This window comes from Schistocerca americana, chromosome 1 (assembly GCF_021461395.2).
Source record: "Schistocerca americana isolate TAMUIC-IGC-003095 chromosome 1, iqSchAmer2.1, whole genome shotgun sequence".
In the NCBI taxonomy this organism is placed as follows: domain Eukaryota; kingdom Metazoa; phylum Arthropoda; class Insecta; order Orthoptera; family Acrididae; genus Schistocerca; species Schistocerca americana.
Window position 1 is genome coordinate 419,613,785 of NC_060119.1, and position 14,315 is coordinate 419,628,099.

Consider the following 14,315-nt stretch of genomic DNA (forward strand, 5'->3'; position numbering starts at 1 on the left):
AGTGTATTAAGACTTGCTGTTCACGTTGTATATTGATGACATGACAGACAATAATAACAGTTTCCTCATACTTTTTGCAAATGAAGTGGTTATCTACAACAAAGTACTATGTAACAAATATCCAGATAGTAGCTCGATAATATTACAAAAATTGGCAACTTGCTTTAAATTTATAGAAATACAAGATTGTACACTTCACAAAATACAGAAAAGTATTATTCTGTGACTAAAACACCTTTGAGCTGCATTTGGAATGCCACCTTGTACTTTTGTGAGCATAACAATTTGTGGCGATTTGAAGTAGAATGATCACGTGTGCTCATTCATATGTAGAGCAGGGAATATTGAAAAAAATGTACATCACAAATTGTCACAGGGTTGTTTCACTCATGGGAGTTTTTCACAGAAATGCTGAGGACCTTGAACTCGCAGATGCATAGACAACGATTATCCCACAAAAGCCTATGTACAAAATTTTGAGAACCAATATTAAGTGAGGAATTTAGGAATATACTTCAGCTCTTTATGTGTTGTTTCCACAGGGGCAATAATGACAAGATTAGAATATTTGCAATGCTCCATATGCAAATGAAATGTGAAGAAACTGTCTTAGTGATAAGTACCCTGTCATGGACTTCACAGTTGTTTGCTGATGAAGATTAATTTATGTTATCTTTTGACTATAGAGGTTATATTGCTTATAAATATCCTTTAACTGCATTTTTAAATATGTTTAATTCAGTGTTCTGTTTGATATCAGCCTTTCGTGTAGTTTATTCTGTCTTACAAAATACCGTTTTCTGTGTTTTGCTTCATTGTTAAATGTCAGTTAAGTGTAATCTTTGTTCCTTGTTAGTGTAATAATAGCTACTGGTTTTATTTATATGCATGAAAGATTGGTAGATGCCTAGTATTTACCTCTGATGCTCTCATTGTGAACACTAATCTTCCTTCTCTTTCTTCATCTCCACTGAATCTGTAGGTCAACAGTCATGCCCTAAACTTCTGATTGTTTGTTGCACCATTTTTTAAGTTATCATTTACATTTTATTTTGCGTCTTAACCTGATGTGCACACTGTTTACTTACTTCATGTTTTGCTTTTTCTACCAGCACTTTTGTGCTTTAATTGATATTAAAATATTGTGTATATAAGCAATATGAATTCTTTTTCCTTCTGGGATGTCATTGATGTAGCAATAACAATATTGCCCTGTTGAAGCATTTTTATCTCAACATATTTTGGGTCCGATAAATCTATCACTAGAAATTTGCTTGCATAGTGGATAGGTTTAGGGCCAATCATTGGTCACTCTTCATGTTGCTTATGACTGTACATATAGTTAATTCAGTAAAATTTTAGGCTGAGCTTTGTCAAATGTTGTGTACTTTTACTATTTCAGCATCACTGAGGAGGCTATATTTAGTCAAGATAACCTGTTAGTGTTTCAAGGGTGAGTCTTTTATTGACGAGATTGATGATGGGAGGGAGATGGGACTGTAAATTTCTGTATCTTATGCATTACCTTTCTTTAGTTCATTTCATTTCATTTATTTGGAACATGCCCCATCACAATATTTGTAAAAGTACGGTACATGTTTAGATGCCAAGATACATAAAAAATAAATCTAATTATAATGGGTTACAGTAATGTGGGTGAAAATTATTCACAATAGAAGACTTCTGTACAGTCACTATAATGTTTTCAGGTAGAAATTTCTATTTTTAACTTTTAGTATCATAATTATTCATAAGCTGGGAAATGTTATTAAATTTCAAATTTGTGAAATTATTTCATGTAGAACTTTACTAAAATTGGTTTATCGATTTTCCAGCTGCATCCTTTTCCGTAATACTCCTCCTTAGGGCACCTCTCTCTGTGTTAAGTTCACAACGCTCCTATAACAGGTGATCTGTTGTTTGAGAACCCTCTCTGCACATACAAGCAACACTTGGGAATAGCCTGAACTGTTAATAGTAAGACATTAATTTTCCATACCCAGTTAATATTGTATGATTTGATGACTGTGGTAAGTTTATGGGAAGATGGCACTGAAAAATTAGAAGGAAAAAAGTCTTTTGTGATCCACTCTTTTTGTAGTTTCACTCCATTATCTGTCCCATTTCTCTTTCAAAGTGCATCTTAACTTTCTTCCAATCACAGATAAAGGGAATCTGTTGTAGCTTTCTGTTGCATTTTCTCAAGCTGCTTATTTGGCGAGCTTGTCTGCCAGTTCATTCCCAGGAGTTCATACATGTGCTTTCAAACATTTGAAGTTAATATGCCATTTTCTCTTACAATTTCTTAATTTTGTTTCTCACCTTTTCTATCAAAATTTGTGATACCTCGAATTTTTCAATGATTTTAGGATAATCTGTCTATACGTATTACAGGTGCCATTTTAACACTTATTTCTTGTAAGTCCAGTAGTTTCTCTAAGGCTCGCAAGACTGATAATTGTTCTCCATGGTTGATGGTGCACCCATTCTCTAGTGTGTACATTAACTAATAGGCAGGTGTGCCATTAATGATTACTATCACTCTTAAACCTGTTCTGTTCTCTGAATAACTCCATGATATAAACATCTATTGGATATTCCTTGACTTTGTAACTTTCTTGTAAAGTTACTGTGCTTGCTAGATGGGGCCATTGTTTGTAATCTAAGGGAATGTCTATAGAATAGGCATGTTTAGTTTTTATAATTTTATATTCTTCCACTATTGTCTGGAGGTTAATAATTATTGCTGTAAGGTCTTTTAGAATGCATGATGCTTCAGTAGACATTGTTCTGTAGGCCTGAACAATCTTTATGTTGATCAAGTAGGGGTGGGTTCTTTGAACCTTCATACAGTTATATTTTCTTCTTTGTGCATGAATCAAAGCAGGTACTGCATATACCAGCAGTGGTAGTATACTGTCTTTTGTAAACTATTTTCCCTGCTCTTGAACAAAGTCCCCAGTTGAAAGTTGCTAATTTAGATAAAAAAAATGAATAAGTTTTGAACATTTTTCAGTCATGTAATGAATGTGTTTGTTGAACATAAATTTAGAATCAATAATAATAATACTCAAGTAATTTAATACTTCAGTTTGTTGCAAAACATTATTCTTTAGAAATATACTAACTGTTGCTTTGTGTTTATGCCTTCTCCTTGTTGTTAGCATTACTTTCAGTTTTTGCTCATTAAAATGGATTTTGTTGTTTTGTGGCCAAACTGTTTTTACCATTTCTGTATAGCAGAGCTCCTCAGCAATAATGACATTCTGTGCTTTCAGAAACACAATTAAGTCATATTCAAATGTTACCACCTTTGTGTTGCCTGTGTAATCAAAATTCAGCAGAGAATTATACTGGATATCCCAAATACCTGGGCCACAGCAAGATCCCTGTCAGCACCCTTCTGTCACATTCTTTTCTAGTTTGGTGTTGTTAAATGCCAATACAGCTCTTCTGTCTCTGAAAAAGTGTTTACTTAGATTATATAGGGTGATTTTTTGACTGTGTACAAACTATAGTGATTGATCAATGACAGGATACGAAACAAAAAAGATCTAATGAACTTATGGCCAGAAATGCATGATTTCCATGCTAGAGACCATTTATTCAATCATACATTGTTGCAGAGAATGCAGTCTAATATGCATTGTACCATGCAGCCACAGCTACAGCATGTGTTGAAAATGGTTTCCATGTGTCTCAATGCATGCATGTGTGTGCTGTAGCATGTTCTGTCTCTCACGTTCACATCAGCCAGGATGCATCCAAACTGTGTCTAAGACAGCATGAATGTGCTGCTCCATTGCCTCCACATCTGGAATGGGCTCTGTATAAATGATACTTTTGAGACGGCCCCATAACCAGAAATTGCATGGTTTAAGATCCGTTGAATGAGCAGGCCATGCAACTGGACCCCCTCATCAAATTCATCGACCAGGGAAAACATGATTGAGATGCCTTCAGACATTAACAGCGAAGTGGGCTGGAGCACCATCATGTAGCAGCCACATATCGTTTGAATCTCAATGGCACCTGCAAGAAATGTTGTTAGTTCTGGCCTGTTAGGAGAGATGGAAGGAAGACTGTTCCCATAACATGGTTGCCAATTATCCCAGCCCACACATTCCAGCTGCACAGATGCTGATGATTCGCTGTCACCATGCCATTCGGGTACTGCATACTACCCCACAGATGACTGTTATGAAAGTTGAACATACCACTTCGTGTAAAAGTGACCTCATCTGTGAATAGGATGGATGATAAAAATCCTGAAATCATAGTTGCCCGGTGAAGATACCAGTGACAAAACTGTCTGTTGCTAATAAGCCCTGATAAGGATAGTAACAACTGTCATTGAGAATATTCTACATGGCCATCTGGCTTACCATGTACTCGCAGACCAACTTCCCGCTACTGACATGGTGGTTGCCTTCCAAAGTGTTACTTGTCTTCCAAGTGCAGTGTCTGAAAATTTCGGGTAGGTACTTCATGATTTCCTGCTTTCTGAAATGACCCTGTCTCAGACAAACAGCAAAACGCTGTTGCCAACATTGAATGCTGTGGTTGTTGATACAACTTTGCTGCCTGCTACCCATTGCCACTTGCCTTTCCATAGGTAAACACTGTGTGGGCAAGCTCTTGATTCAAATATGGAACCATCATGTACAACACTGTATTATATCCACTATGAGGTGAGTCAGCAAGAGAAGTGAGTTGGACACAACATTACCAATGATTATGGCAGGGGAGGGTGCGAGGGCATGACGTATGAGAGAAACAGCAGCATCCTCTAGGAGGAAACCATGCATGCTGTAACTGTGGCTGCATGGTACAGTGTTTATTAGACTACAGTCTCTGTAACAAAGTATGATTGAATAAATGGTCTCTGGCATTGAAACCATGTGTTTCCAGACATAAGTTCATTAGATTTTTTTTGTTCCATATCCTCTCATTGATCAGTCTGTAGAGATTGTACATGGTGGAAAAAAATCACCCTATATAATTCCCAGGACTTCGAAATTCCAGTAACACTTTAAGGATGTTGGGCTACCCAGCTATGTCAAAAGCTTCCAGAACATCAAGACTGACCATTATTTCACACTGTCCTTGCGATGTGCTTTCCTCTACTAAGTTCTTAACAACCAACAATGCATTTGCTGTCCCTTTCTATGGAGTAAATCGATACTGCTTGTTGCTTAGGAGATCCTTAGACAATACATCTGCATAATTCTGTTAATTAATAGCTTTTCCAGTATTTCTCCCTTTGTTTAAAAAAGGCTGATTGGACAAAGTTTGGACACTTCTATTCCATTTCCTTTACCAAGTTTGAGAATGGGTACTATTTTAGTTCTCCCAACTATCTGAGAAGTGTACTTTAGGCAACTGTTACATAAAGTGGGAAGATAGCTCGGAAAAATGCTGTACAATAGACAAAGAATCTTATTAGTTACACCATTTTCACAAGGAATGTTGTTTGCAGGCAGGTTTGTTATTGTTTCCTCTATTTCTGTCTGTGTAAAAGTTACATCATCTATCTTCATTTAGTTGCTGAACAACTGTATTTGGTTTTAGGTACTCTGAAAATTGCATGAGGTGAGATAGCCATCTATTGTTCACAATAGATCTTGTATGTTGTCTATACATTTTGTTCCTCAACAAACATCACTATTTTGGTAATTTTTGTGATTACATCTGTGCAATACTGAAAAATATCCATTCACAAAATTAGCTAGTTTGCTAGTTTTTGACTTATCTGTGTAAGCTGTTAGGGCGCTGATGATCCAATAGTTGAACACCTTAAAATTATAAACAATCACTCTCTGTAATTTGTTATATTTCTTTTGCCTTAGACTGTGTTACTCTTATTTTGAGCACATAGTATTTTGAACATACATTTTTCTTCATTGATAAGTATTTTGCAGTGACCTCCTCTAAATATTTCAGCATTACAGTCAAAATATTTCAAATGTTGGTTCAATATGACCTTTTTTGTATAGAACTATGTTGTTTAATGGTCTAAGAAAACTGTCTTATGCTGTCTATTATCTACTTGTTCTTTGCTACTGTGATATATGTCAAAATGCTATTTAAATAATGTATGCAACATAGAGAGTTTTGCCATTATGTTGTTTTCTGTACATAAGCCTCCTCAGCTCTGATTTAACAAAACTGTACTCAAAAAAATCTATTCTTTTACCTATTGAAAGCCTGCAATTTTCCCTAACACATCAACATCTCTACATCATCATCACCCCCATCATCATTATTATCATCATATCACAGAATACTTTATAAACCTCTTCAAAATGCCATAAATTGCAGAATATCTCACAAAACTTCATCTGGATGTAAACCTCATGAATATAACAGAATCTCAATAAACTTGTTCATAATAGCATCACACTACCATAAATCTTAATACTATACCCTCATATAGAAAAATGCTGTGAGCATAATAATTATATTCCATTCATAATAATAAGACTTGTATGTTAAGCCATGGAATATATTTTTCTTTATAACTGATTCTTCAAGTATCTCATATAATCTTTACATTTGCCCTGGTCTGAAAATACCACTTTCAATTATGCCTTTTTCTCACAGTAATGATGCAACAGTAACTGAACTGACATAGTTTACAAAAATCGTACATTTTCATTTCCTTTAAACATTTTTCATCCACTAAGACCTTAGATCTTTGGTGGTGCCGATACTAGCTAACTATAATCACAATAAACAGTAACATTTTGCTAATCTGACTTTCCTATTTATGTAAAACCCAAATTTATTTTCAACATACATGTAAGTTCCTCATCATGACCATAATTTCAACCAATTCAAAACAGTGGTAGCACAACACAGCATACCATAGTTTGCATAATACAGATCAGCAATAAAGTTGCTACGGAATTCAAGTGATCGATATGCTTCAAGCTCAAGAAAGCAAAATTGCATCTCTGAAACAGGAAATAGAGGAACAGACATCAAATATATAAACTTTTGTGGAAATATCAAGAACCTTAAGCATAGTGGAATGTACTGGAATGAGGAATAAACATTAAACACTTGGAGAGTTATCTTTGTACGCGAGTGCCAAACACAAATATCTGCAACAAGAACTAGTGTTCACCAGAAAAAAGAATTAAAAAAGAAATCTAGACATAAATTGTGCTCTAAATCAAGTGTCAATTGCAGATATAAAATGTTTGCAATCATAAGATGCATTTGATCCAAGTCTGATACTGTCACAATCCATACATAAACAAACCACCACGACACACAAAGAAAATGCATTAGAATATGAAGCTGAGCTTGCTACACTGTTTGAGTGTGCCAAATAAAGAAATAGTGATAAATAACTTGATATCCATTTAGTGCTGGATGTAGTTAGTGATCATAGAAAGGGTAGCACTGAAACAAATCAAAAGGAAAGCACCCAAATGTCATATGCTGCTGTAGCAGCTATTAAAACAAACATTTCAAACTGTATTCACACTGAAGAACACTCTGTCTTCAAAGAAGAGCCTGCAGAAATGTCTGAGACAGAGAAGAAAAGAATTCTTGTACTAACAGATAGTCATGGAAAGTATTTACATTATTTGATTAACTCTGAACTAGATGATACATTTGCTGTGCAAAGTATCACAAAGCCAGGTGCATCATTATCTGAGGTCATAAAAAATGTAACAAAACTGACTGAAGAATTCAATCAAAGTGATATAGTACTAGTGGGAACGAATGACATTGAGGACTCTTTAAACCATAGCAGTATTATAAATAGTGCAGTCACAGTCAAGGGCTAATGGAATTTTAAGTACAGTACCAAACAGGTATGACAGACTAGAGCTAAACAAGAGAATTAAGTTATTTAACAAAATGCTTGTCTTCTCTGTAGATAACTCCAATTTCAACAAATGCAGGATAGCTTTTAATTTGAAACTAATGAGATTCCATTTTAATATCCACAAGTTACATATCAACAGATTAGGCAAGGAAAAGATTTCTTCCAGGTATGCACAAATAATAAAAAACATGACAGTGTTCACTTAATAGAGAATGCTCATGACACATTATCTTCATGAAAATAATCAGAATACTACAAATAAGAAATCTGAACAATACACTCTATATTAAAACAATGCAAAATAAAAATGGTGGTAGGTGGTTTATAAGAAGGCAAGATAGATCTTCTTTAGGAGAAACCCAAAACAGGAAAATACCAATGTAAAAAAACACCAATTTGGATCTATCAATCATGCACCAAAATATTGTCTTTAAGAAGTAAACTTGTAAGTGTAGAAGCGCTATTGAGAGTTGATAGCCTGACAGTGGTGTGTTTCACTGAACACTGGCTCCATGAGCAGGAAATACCTCTGTGCAATCTACAGAACTATTCAATAACATCACACTTTTGCAGGTCACATTGCAGGAATGGGGGCAGCTGCACATTGTGAAAAATTGGCTAACAAACATGATAAAGATCAGAGTTGATCTAGTAAAATACAATACTGAAAAAGATGTTGAGTGTTCAGCAAATGAAGTTGTAATTCAAACTGAAAGAGGATCTCTGCTCACTCCTGATCTTGTACAATTTACGTAACACAGTCAGTTATTATACCAGAATTACTACAAACAGTGCATCTACTATAGATTATTTGTCACCATTATACAGCCTGATAACTTTAAAGTAACAGTAACTGAAAACTGTCTGTCTGATCACAAAGGACATGCATGACAACAACATAAGTACATTCAGTCACAATATAGCTAAAGGAAGTGGGAATGAAATTCAAAGTGACAAAGGAAATGCACACAGTTTTGGCTTCTTCATAACCACATATTATGAACATAGTAACAAAGCACTCCCTCTCAAAAATAGATGCATAACACATAGAAAAGACAGAATAAATTGATTTTAGGGCATCATTGTGTCAAGAAAAAGGCTTTAAGTACTGCATAGAACAATTAAATATAAAACTAACTGCTTGCATTCAATCTACACCAAAGTAATGAAATATACAGGGAAAATGGATGTTAAATGGGACATTATAAACCCAACAACAAGGCAAAAATAGTGTGGATGATCGTAAATTCAGAAACAGGAAACTTAGCATATAAAAATAATAGCCCGAAAGAAATCCAATGGGAAAATTCACTACAGAGGAACACAGAAACTATAGCCAAAGCATTTGATGACTACTACATAAATATATACAAAAATCCAACAAAGGATATACCAACACAAACAACAAGTACTATGAATGCTTTAATGGAGAAAAAACATCCACTACAAAGTTCTATATACCTATATCCAACAAGTGAAGAAGAAGTAACAAGAATCATAAACAAGTTGAGAAACACCCAGGACATCTATGGTACCTCAAACAAGATTATTACACTTTCATTCAAATTTATTGTTAAACTATTGACCAAAATGATTAATGAAGCAATCGAAGGAGGATGGTATCCAGATAATTTAAAAATTACTAGGGTGATTCTGCATAACAGAGCAATAAGCTGCTTCATGTCGCAGACTTATCATAACTAGAAGCCAACATGGGTTCCAAAAAAATAAATTTACTACCTCAGCAACACAAGAACTTGTGGAGGCATTTTTTTTCCCCCATCAGTCTTCTGACCCGCCACAAATTCCTCTCCTGTGCTAACCTCTTCATTTCAGAGCAGCACTTGCAACCTACATCCTCAATTATTTGCTGGATGTATTCCAATCTCTGTCATCCTCTACATTTTTTGCCCTCTACAGCTTCCTCTAGTACCATGGACTTCATTCCCTCATATCTTAACAGATTTCCTATCATCCTTTCCCTTCTCTTTATCAGTGTTTTCCACATATTCCTTTCCTCTCTGATTCTGTGCAGAACCTCCTCATTCCTTACTGTATCAGTCCACCTAATTTTCAACATTTGTCTGTAGCACCACATCTCAAATGCTTCAATTCTCTTCTGTTCTGGTTTTCCCACAGTCCATGTTCCACTACCATACAATGCTGTACTACAGACATACATTCTCAGAAATTTCTTCCTCAAATTAAGGCCAATATTTGATGTAGACTTATCTTGGCCAAGAATGCCCTTTTCACCATTGCTAGTCTGCTTTTGATGTCCTCCTTGCTCCGTCCATCATTGGTTATTTTACTGCCTAGGTAGCAGAGTTCCTTAACTTCATCTACTTCGTGACTACCAATGCTGATGTTAAGTTTCTTGCTGTTCTCATTTCTACTGCTTCGCATTACCTTTGTCTTTCTTTGATTTACTCTGGATCTGTACTCATTAGACATTCATTCCATTCAGCAGATCATGTAATTCTTCTTCACTTTCACTCAGCATAGCAGTGTCATCAGCAAATCTTGTCATTGATATCCTTTCACCTTGAATTTTAATTCCACTCCTTAACCTTTCTTTTATTTCCATCATTGCTTCCCCGATGTACAGATTGAACAGTATGGGTGAAAGGCTACATCCTTGTCTTACACCCTTTTTAATAGAGCACCTCATTCTTGGTCATCCACTCTTATTATTCCCTCTTGGCTGTTGTACACATTGTATATGACCCATCTCCCCCCTACAGCTTAACCCTACTTTTCTCAGAATTTCAAGCATCTTGCACCATTTTACATTGTCGAACACTTTTTCCAGGTCGATAAATCCTATGAATCTGTTTTGATTTTTCTTTAGTCTTGCTTCCGTTATTAACCACAATGTCAGAATATGCCTCTCTTGTGTCTTTATCTTTCCTAAAACCAAACTGATCATCATCTAGCACATCCCCACTTTCTTTTCCATTCTTTTCTATATTATTCTTGTAAGCAACTTGAATGCATGAGCTTGCTGTATCACACTTGTCAGTTCTTGCCATCTTTGGAATTGTGTGGATAATGCTTTTCCGAAACTCAGATGGTATGTTGCCAGACTCATACATTCTACACACTGACATGAATAGTCATTTTGTAGCCACTCCTCCAATGATTTTAGAAATTCTTATGGAATGTTATCCACCCCTTCTGCCTTATTTTATCTTAAGCCCTCCAGTGCTCTTTTAAATTCTGATTCTAATACTGGATCCCCTATCTCTTCTAAATCAACTCCAGTTTCTTCTTCATCACATCAGGCAAATCTTCCCCCTCATAGAGGCTTCCATGTATTCTTTCCACCTATCCTCACTCTCCTCTGCATTTAACAGTGGAATTCCCATTGTACTCTTATAATGTTATCAACCTTGCTTTTAATGTCACCGAAGGTTGTTTTGACTTTCCTGTATGCTGAGTCTGTCCTTCCGACAATCGTCTCTTTTTTGATGTCTTCACATTTTTCCTGCAGCCATTTCATCTTAGCTTCCGTGCACTTCCTATTTATTTCATTCCTCAGTGACTTGTATTTCTCTATTCCTGAGTTTCCTGGAACATTTTTGTACTTCCTCCTTTCATCAATCATCTGAAGTATTTCTTTTGTTACCCATGGTTTCTTCACTGTTACCTTTTTTGTACCTATGTTTTCCTTCCCAACTTCTGTGATAGCCGTTTTTAGAGATGTTCATTCCTCTTCAACTGTACTACCTACTGAGCTGTTCCATATTGCTGTCTATAGCCATAGAGAACTTCAACTGTATCTTGTCATTGCTTAGTACTTCTGTATCCCACTTCTTTGTGTATTGATTCTTCCTGACTAATGTCTTAAACTTCAGTCTACTCTTCATCACTACTATATTGTGATCTGAGTCTATGTCTGCCCCTGGGTATGGCTTACAATCCAGTATCTGATTTTGGAAGCTCTGTCTGACCATGATGTAATCTAATTGAAATCTTCCTTTATCACCCTGCCTTTTCCAAGTATACCTCTTCCTCTTGTGATTCTTGAACAGAGTATTCACTATTACTAGCTGAAACTTGTTACAGAAGTCAGTCTTTCTCCTCTCTCATTCCTTGTCCCAAGCCCGTATTCTCCTGTAACCTTTTCTTCTACTCCTTCCCCTACAACTGCATTCCAATCTCCCATGACTATTAGATTTTCATATCCCTTTACATACTGTATTACCCTTTCAATATCCTCATACACTTTATGTATCTCTTCATCTTCAGCTTGTGATGTCGGCATATATACCTGAACTATCGTTGTCGGTGTTGGTTTGCTGTCGATTCTGATAAGAACGACGCTATCACTGAACTGTTCACAGTAACAAAAAATGGTTCAAATGGCTCTGAGCACTATGGGACTTAACTTCTGAGGTCATCAGTCCCCTAGAACTTAGAACTACTTAAACCTAACTAACCTAAGGACATCACACACATCCATGCCCGAGGCAGGATTCGAACCTGCGACCGTAGCGGTCGCGCGATTCCAGACTGTAGCGCCTAGAACCGCTCGGCCACTCCAGCCGGCTTCACAATAACACACTCTCTGCCCTACCTACCTATTCATAATGACTCCTACTCCTGTTATACCATATTCTGCTGCTGCTGATATTACCCTATACTCAGCTGACCAGAAATTCTTGTCTTCTTTCCACTTCACTTCACTGATCCCCACTATATCTAGATTGAGCCCTTGCATTTCCCTTTTCAGATTTTCTAGTTTCCCTATCACATTCAAGCTTCTGACATTCCATGCCCTGACTTGCAGAACATTATCCTTGCTTTGATTATTCAATCTTTTTCCCATGGTAACCTCCCCCTTGGCAGTCCCCTCCTGGAGATCTGAATGGAGGACTATTCCAGAATCTTTTGCCAGTGGAGAGATCATCATGACACTTCTTCAATTACAGGCCGCATGTACTGTGGATACATGCTATGTGTATTTAATGCAGTGGTTTACATTGCCTACTGCATCCTCATGCCATTGATCACTGCTGATTCTTCTGCCTTTCGGGGCAGTTTCCCACCCCTAGGACAAGAGAGTGCCCTGAACCTCTATCTGCTCTTCCGCCCTCTTTGACAAGGCCTTTGGCATAATGAGGGGTGACTTCTTATGCCGGAAGTCTTCTGCTGCCAATGCTGATTATTAACTAAAATTTAAGCAGTTGCGGGATACAAACCCAGGACCAAACTATGTACTGCAAACACTTGACAGAGAGGAATCAATAAAAGAAGTATTCTGTGATCTATGAAAAACTTTTAATGTAGTTAATAACAACATTCTACTTGAAAAACTAAAATTCTATGGGAGTGAAAGGCTATTCATTCAGAGTTATGAACTCCTACTTCATGAACAAATACAAAAAAGGAGAAATAACAAACGAGTCGAGAAATAAATACTGTTCAGAATGTCAGGGCACAGGGATGTGTTCTAGGGCCACTGCTGTTCTTGATATATATTGACGACCTACCAGAGGAAATTCAACAAAAATAAATGTAAACATTGTAACTAAGGGATGGATCTGGAAGAAGCTACACATAAGTGTATTGTGTAGACTAGAAAACTATTGTAGCCCTGTCTTCCTCAGTTGCGTGTAATATTACGGTATATTGATAATTTTTACTTATGAACCGTCTTACAGCAACTGCATAAAACACAATTTTAGTGCCATATACGTTCCGCCTTTATTTTCTGCAAGGCATCATCAGTGGCCTGGAATATGTACTTATGTTAGCTATTTAATTTACATTTTTGTCACTGTGCCTATAGATTATAAACAGTTCTGGTGGTTGGTATTTCCTATTGAGTAGTAATGTTTTGAACTGTACTTACAGGTTTCATGGACAATTTCTTACATATTATGCTCCTGTTGCATTTTTGGTGTTGTTCTTCTTCTTAGGAATGCCAATTTGCGGTTTTTTCCCCACATTCCACACTATGAACTGAACACTTGTTTCAATGCAGTGACAAATGCAGTGACAAAAATGTAAATTAAATAGCTAACATATGTACATATTCCAGGTCACTGATGATACCTTGCAGAAAATAAAGGCGAAACACGTATGGCACTAAAATTGTGTTTTATTTAGTTGCTGTCAGATGGTCCATAAGTAAAAATTATCAATATACCATAATACTAGAAAACTAGTTTAAAAATAATAAACTTATAATAAATTAAAAAAAAAAATCATGAGCTTTAAAAACAGTTGACCAAAAGACAATGAGTTAATGTTAAAAGTCAAGGAATACAAACTTGAACAAGTTACATGTGTAAAGTTTCTCCGTCTCCATGTAGGTGATAAATTAATGTGGACAGAGCACATCAATAGTATTAACAGTTAATTAAGTTCAGATTCAATAATATCATTTGGAAAAGAACTATGTGAAGCTCAGTACATATTAAGAAGACACTCATCGTACAGAAAAGGACTATAAACATATTGACCA

General features: G+C 36.1%; 1 protein-coding gene across 3 annotated transcripts in view; it reads left to right on the top strand.

Annotated features, from left to right (window-relative positions):
• LOC124602326 (CLIP domain-containing serine protease B9-like) overlaps positions 1 to 14,315 on the top strand; it is a 188,210-nt gene that overhangs the window by 92,895 nt on the left and 81,000 nt on the right. The gene's annotated exons all lie outside the window — the stretch shown is intronic.